This window comes from Hipposideros armiger, unplaced genomic scaffold, assembly GCF_001890085.2.
Source record: "Hipposideros armiger isolate ML-2016 unplaced genomic scaffold, ASM189008v1 scaffold_693, whole genome shotgun sequence".
Lineage (NCBI taxonomy): Eukaryota > Metazoa > Chordata > Mammalia > Chiroptera > Hipposideridae > Hipposideros > Hipposideros armiger.
This window is the reverse complement of record NW_017732043.1, coordinates 67,479-75,389: the sequence shown is the minus strand read 5'-3', so window position 1 is coordinate 75,389 and position 7,911 is coordinate 67,479. Positions and strand designations below refer to the sequence as shown.

The following is a 7,911-nucleotide window of genomic DNA, read 5'->3' as shown; positions in this document are numbered from 1 at the left end:
TCTCTTGAGATTGTTAAAAATGCTGTGCAGTTTCTCAACCTCTCAGCTACCTCTTCTCCTAATGAAAAAGTAGACATTGGTGCTGGGATTACCTCTCTGGGTTTCTTTTGTATTCTAAAACTTATCACTTTTCACCATTTTGTTAGTTATTCAATACCTTCAGGCAGAGAATTATTATATTTAGTCTTGCTGTTCTAGTTGTTCTCAGGATTGAAACACATAACTTAGGCAAGCATTACCAGAAGCAGAAACTCCTTGAGAGAGCTGACTATGTTCACATCTCTGTACCCTCTTCTTCCACTTTCTCTCTTCTATTCTGAACAGTTTTATTCCTCATTGTTCCACTGCATTCTCTCTTGTCAAGATTACCAACTGATCACGTTTCAGCACTCTTCTTACTTGCTTACCCAGTAACATTTGACAAGTTTGATGACTCGCTTTCTTGAAATATTTTCTTTCCTTGGCGTCTGAGAAACCAAACTCTCCTACAAGCCTTCTCTATTTCTTTTGCTGGCTCCTCTTCCTTTTTCCATCATCTCAATGTTAATGAGGTTAATTCCTTGGCCTCTTTCTCTTGTCTATCTACACCCGTAATGTAGGTGATCTCCTTGAGACTTATGGCCTTACATATAAAACATCAAATGTATATTGATGAATCCTATATTTTATCTCTAGCCTTGACCTTTCACCTGATTTCTAATTTATTATATCTAACCACCTCCTTGACGACTTCATTTGAATGTCTAAAAAGCATCTCAAGCTCTTTTCAATCAGCGCCAAGCCATGGGTATCTGTCAGGACAACTGGCACAAGTGCCACAAGACCAGGGGCCAGAGAAAGTCCTACCACAAGAAGTGAAAATAAGAAGTTGGGAGGCCTTGCCGCCAACACTAAGATTGGCCCTCGCCAGACACACAGTCTGTGTGCGTGGAGGCAACAAGAGGTACCCTGCATTGAGTCTAGATGTGGGGAACGTCTCTTGAAGCTCTGAGTGTTGTACGCGCAAAACAAGAATTATTGATGTTGTGTGCAATGCATGTAACAACGAACTGGTCCACACCAAGACCCTAGTAAAGAACTGCCTCATGATCACTGACAGCACACAGTACCAGCAGTGGTACAAGTCCCACTATGCGCTGCCCCTGGGCCACAAGATGGCGGCCAAACTGATTCCTGAGGGGGAAGAGATTTTGAACAAAAAACAATCAAAGACAATTCAGAAGAAATAAGATGAAAGGGAAAAGAATGCCCAAATCAGCAGTCTTCTAGAGGAGCAGTTCCAGCGGGGCAAGCTTCTTGCTTGCATCGCTTCAAGACCAGTCCAGTGCGGCCGAGCAGATGGCTATGTTCTGGAAGGCAAGGAGCTGGAGTTCTAGCTGAGGAATACCAAGGCCCGGAAAGGCAAATAAGTCCTCCTCCCTCCTAGCTTAGTCCGTGTAATAAAGGAGTTTTGTGTTCTAAAGTAAAATAAAATAATAAAAAATAAAAAGTATCTCAAGCATAAAATTCTCAAAGTAAAATCTTAATTTCCTTCCCATCTCCTCCTAGTTGCTCAAGACACTCAGGAGTTATCTTTGATGCTGTTCTATACCTAAAACACACCATATTCAATTTATCAGCAAATTTTACTATCTCTACCATCAGAATATATTCTATTTCTAACTGTGTCTCATCACTAATGTCATGTTGGTCCAAACCACCACAATCCTTCTCTTAGAATTCTTGAAAACCCCAGCTGGTCTTTCATCATCATCCAAACACTGTGTGGGAAATACTCTCATTCCCGCAGAGTGTTTTCCACCCAGCCACCCATGTGATGCTTCAAAATGTAAATGATATCATATCAATCCTCTGCAAAAAACCTCCAATGTCTTCCCATAAAATTTAAAATAGAATGCAAACTCTGTGTCATGGGCTATAAATCTCTAAAACATCTGCACCCTGCTCACTTTTCTGAACTCAACTCCTGCTACTCTTCATCTCACTCAAACCACTTTCATCACACTGGTCTCCTTGCTTTTCCTCAAAAACAAACTCATTCTCACTTTAGGGCTTTCATACTTGTTATCTCCTCTGCCTGGAATGTTCTATCTTTCCCATGATTAGCTCTTTTACATCATTATATCTATGTTGAGATGTCATCTCTTCAGAGTGACCATCCCTGACCCTCCTATCTAAAATAGTTCTTTTTCTGCACCACTCTCTCCTTTTCCTTGGCTTTATTTATGTAGTTCTTATTATTATCCAATACTATGTCTTGTATAGGCATCCTTGTGTTTGTCTGGTTGTCTTGTTTCCCTACTCATGTGAACAGAGATTTGTTTCATGACAGTATGACCTAGAACAGAGCCTGACACATAGTAGAAGTACAAGAAATACTTATTGAATAAATGAACAAATGAACAAATGAATAAGGAACATAGATGTATTATCAATAAATGGTTGAGACAGAGGTGTTTAGTTTAGATGAATGGTTCTCAAACTATGGCCCACAGAGCACTAGTATCAGCATCACCTGGGAGTTCATTAAAAATATAAATTCTGGAACCCCCACCCCAAACCTATTGAGTCAGAAACTGGAGGTGAGGACAGCAATCTGTGTTTTATCAAGCTTTTTCAGAGATTCTGATGCATGACAATTTTAAGAACCACTGATGTCAGGGATAGGTCAAACCTGGCCCATTGCCTACTTTTTAAGTCAAGTTTTATTGAAACACAGCCACTTCCATCCATTTACATATTGTTTATGGCTGCCTTTGCACTAAAACAGCAGTGTTCAATAGCTGCAACAGAGACCTTATAGCCCACAAAGCCTATAATATTTACTACCTGGCCCTTGAAGAAAAAGTTAGATGACCCCTAGTTTAGATCAACACTTTATACCATATAATTATGGCAGAGTAACACATACACCTATTTCCTTCCCACCCAAATGCCACTGAAATTAAAGAAAAGCTGTCACCAAAGGATCCATGACAGACTGAAAAACAGGAAAAGGTGTCATTGGTGGACCAGAAAACTTGAGGAATTTTCAGTACACAAAAAGTATTTGGGGCAGCGTGGGAAGCAGATGGGATTGGGTCAACAGAGAATAATTAGGAGAAACTGCAACACAAGATCCAAATCAAAGCTAAAGCTACTGCAAAAGTTCCTAAGAAAACCCTGGATGAGTTTTGTGCCAGAAGCTAACCAAACCAAATCAGTCCTGGAGAAATCATTGGGTGAGTCATTAAAGGATCAGTCAGAAGATCTGGCCAGTAACCCTTTCACCCAAAGATCTGAACAGCTGCCTGCAGATTTCATTTACAAACAAAGCTAAAAGGCTTTGGGTAAGGCACCAGTGACAGCTGAGGACACAAAGAAAAGGGCACCCTGACCGCAGCATTTGTCACCAGGATAAAATGTCATGTACAGCTCTCTAAAGTGGGAGTTCTGGAATTGAAGACCCCCAGAATAGCTTCTGGGACTTGAGAAGCAAGACGTTGTACAAAGTAAGGATGGGAAGCTCACTTTTAATCAGTGGACAAGCTACTTCCTTACTGGGATAAGTTAAATTGTATCCCCAAAACAGATACTTGGAAGTCCTAATCCCTAGTACCACAGAATGTGACCTTATTTAGAAATAGGCTATTGCTGATATAATTAGTTTAGATGGAGTATAGTGGGCCCTAACCCAATATGAGTGGTGTCTTTATAAGAAGAGGAGAGAGACATAGAGAGGAAATCACCACGTGAAGACACAGAAGCACACACACACCAAAAGAGGTTGACCACGTGAAGCCAGAGGCAGAAGTGAGAGTTATTCTGCTACAAACCAAACAATGCCTGGGGCGGCCAGAAGCTGGAAGAAGCAAAAAAGGATCCCCCCTAGGGGCTTCAGAGATTATGTGGCCTTGTCATCACACTGATTTTGAATATTTAGCCTCCAGAACTGTGAAAGAATAAATTTCTATTGTTCAAAGCCACTCAGTTTGGAGTACTTGGTGAGGGCAGACCTAAGAAACCAATACACAAACCCTCTGGACCACACAAAAGTGCTTCTCCTTTGTCACCAGGAGAGCATGCATTAACAGATAGGTAAACAGGGATTCATTTTTGGTCAAGGAAGTAGACCTCACCAACAATAAGAACAGACAGTTATCACCAAATGTGTGAGGAAAATTTACACCACTAGAAAGGATCAACTGATTCAAATAACAGAACAACTAAAACCTACAGAAAAATTAATGGAGGCAACAAAATAAGACCTTAAAATAAGTATACTATTATATTTGGAAAGATTTGAGAAGATATTATATTCATTAGCAAAAATATGACTGCTATAAAAAAGAGAAACAATTGGAGTTCTTGGGACTTACAATTATTATTGCCAAAATTTTAAAAAAACTATGCCTAGCACATTATTGTATACTTATTAAGTTAGGGGGAAAGCATGCATAGAAGACAACAAAATATCTTTAGGCATACATGCAGATTTAAGAATGTATATCAAACATCTTAAATAGAAACAACGATAAGGAGAATGGAAATGCAAATCAGGGATGACGTTTTAGAAAATAAATGAGTGAAACAAGACTCTTACATGGACAAATGATAACGTGCTATGAAAATGAACTAAGGTGTTATAATTAAGTCAATTCTTTACACTCAGGATTCTAAGAGGAAAAAATTTTAATATTAATTGAGGAAATGAATTCCAGAATGGAGATAGTTGAAGATCAACTTATAGAACTGAAAGGCGAAAGTGAGGAATCCCCCGGAATGCAGTGCAAAAGAAAAAATTGTAAAATGGAAAATGTTAAAGAAAAGCTAAGGGACATGGAAAAGAGATCCAGATGATTTCAAATATACGTCTCATGGAAGTTTCAGAGGGATGGAATGGAAGCAATAAAATGAGATAATAAATAATAAAAGAAAATTTCCTGGAGCTAGGGAAAGACACTAGACTTCAGATCAAAGGGCTCTCTAAGATGAATTTGGGGTTGGAAGAGGACAGAAATCCACCCTTAGACTATTTTGATGAAATTTCAGGCCATCAAAGATAAGGAGAAAAATCCCAAAAACATCCATAGAGAAAAAACAGACTGTTTACTTTAGGATAAACGTATTTAGATTCCAAGTAATTGAGGAGAGGGTGGGTGGTTAAGCACATTCCTAAAATTTGGCTCTAGAAAAAAGCTAGGGAGTAGATAGTAATGCTAGAAGGGATGTCATTAATAATGAGCTAAGGATACTAGAATTATTACTTTCCTCATAAAGTTTCATGTTCTGACAGGAATGAGGCAATTATAATTCTGGTCCCCACTATAAATGAACTGGCACCAAAATGTTAACTTTCCTTCATTCAAGTTTTCATATATAATCATTCTAGTGTTTATCTCTCATAAGAAGCAGAGTTTATAATGTCTCTGCTCTAATTCTAATGTCTACATATCCATTCTAATGTCTACATATCCATAATCGAAAATAATTTTTGTAAACTCTAATTATGTAGCATAAATTTGTATTACAAATCCCTTACAATGTCTCATTTTGCAGGTGGCACTGAGGTCCTTTGGAATCACACACTTGTAGGTGGCAGAAGCAGCTCATGGCTTTGCACTGTGTCATGCTGACAGCTTAGCCCTAATCCTTCTGTATTCTTGTGTTTGGTCTCTTTTGTGACAAAGGATATGTATTTGTGACTTTGGAAGGGTTGGTGAAGAGTTTGGAGACTCAAAACAGAGCAAACCTCCTCTTCCTTTGCAGAAATTCTCAGTCCTGGCTTAACAAGCTCACCAGGCAGAGGCAGTAAATCTGAAGTTGCTTCCCGTTACCAGAAAGTGAGGTATAATAGTGCTGGGAAAATAGTCTGAAAACCCATGTCCGGACATTGTTCAATAGCTACTCATAAATACTTTGTGACACAATTTTTCCTTCTATTGAGACAGAAAGCCACAAACTGGCTGACACTACCATTAGTCACCACCATGACTTCCTGATGCATCTCGGTTCTGGGATACCTGGACCTTGTGAATAAAATTTAAGCAATAACTCTAGCAATAGTTCCTTGTCAAAAGCAACTTCAGAGTAACCATTAAGATCTCATGGACTAGTCAAGATAGTGATTGATATATGCTTTCATATTAAGAGATACCTTTGCTTCCTTTTAAAAATTTGTTTTTTAATCTACCAAAAAACATCTAATATGACATTTATTTTTAAAGCTTGAAATTCAAATACAAAATAGCCTGTTAATGCCCAAGTTTTTAATACCTACTAGAGTTTCCTAAGTCTACATTACATATGCTATAGAATAACATACTGTCTTTATACAAGACAAATCTAGTCTTTCTGAATTTTTTTAGGCCAACTGTTTTAATAAAAACAGGTTATTTACCTTCTTTTCTTATCTCTATTAGTCAATTGCAAATCACATTTCCTTCTTCATAATAGTCCTTTGAAAAATCTTTTTGTTCTTTCCAGAGAATCACTGACTAATTCTTAAGAGGTTAGTGAAAACCGAAATTATTTTAGGTTTTCGTTAAATTTGTGCTATATCACTAGTAGAAGAGTAGTGTCTTTCCAGACAACTTTCTGGAATGAAAATGTGAGTAAGAAATACACCATGCCTGTATAGTTAAACAGTTCCAAGATGAGATCCTCTTTTCCCCTTGGCAACCAAATGCTTAATTTTCAACACATAATTTTAAAGTAGGGCAATCAGACTTGCAACTTGAAAACTGGAATTTTATTATTAAATTATGCTGCTATACTACACAAGTTATATCAAAAGAAATAGCAAAATATTTTGCAAACAATCTTTTACAATGAATGCTCAGGCATCTTCTCCCCTTTTTTCTACAGGAAAAAAGAACACTTTGTCCTCTGAGAACTGAGCTCAATTTGTTCCATAAAAGCTGGTAAGATTTACTTCTCACTTCTAAAGGGATAAAGAAAGAAGAATGTACATTGTCTTGAAGAAAATCAAGAATGCTGCCAAATTCTGCCTCTTGCTTTGGCATTCTGCCTTTATCCTGAAAGATAATATCTCCTATATTATAACAGTTTATCATAAGATGAACTGTCAACAAAAGGAAGGATGTTGGAGTGAGGGACAGAGGAAAAAACAGCATCATGAAAGGAAAATTATGAAGCCAATTGACCAGCGATACTCTCTTGGTTTGCATATTATGCAAACAGAATTAAAAAGTCAAATTGCCCCTTTAGTTACATGCAGTGTAATTAGAAAGGGCTGACTGGGAATTCCCCTGCTGTCAACAAACAATTGATGAGTGAATATTGCATCAGCTTGGTCTTTTTTGATGTTCTCAGATGGCAAGAAAACCTTAATAAGTTAAGGGTATGATTTCCAGTGATAAAAATCTCTGCTGTGTGGTTTTAGAAAATTACTAAAATTATAAATGCTCTTGCAATCCTTTCACACTTGCAAAACAAATATTTTCAAAGGAAGGCTCTAATTTGTCATTAAAATATTCAACTGGACCTGGGGAAAGTAAATCTCTAGGGCAGTCATCTGCCAAATCATGCAAGCAGATGAGATTTCTTTCCAGGCTTGAAAGAAAAAAAAAGTACTCAGTGAAATTAAAGTTGTGGGGTAAAGAGAGGCAGGACAAAGAGACAAGGATCTGATGGACCTGTTTTCTTTACGTTGTCCCATTTCCTTGTTTGCTGTGTTGCACAAATCCTATTGAATGTCAAGATTTGGCTTCTTATGAATGAAACTTAATAGAGAAGCATGTTAACTTTTTCAAGCCCATAAATGCCTTTTAAATGTTCATAGAATTCTACAACAATTTGATGAAAAAAAGCATTAAAAAACATAACTTCCATATTGTATTATTAGAAATATTTTTAACTATTACAAAAGAAATTTAATGATGCTGAATAGAAAATACTTAGGATTTGCTA

The 7,911-nt window shown here is 37.4% G+C and overlaps 1 pseudogene; it reads left to right on the top strand.

Moving 5' to 3' along the window:
• Window positions 1-783: 783 nt before the first annotated feature.
• On the top strand, window positions 784-1,409 carry LOC109373187 (40S ribosomal protein S8 pseudogene; annotated as a pseudogene).
• Window positions 1,410-7,911: the final 6,502 nt, after the last annotated feature.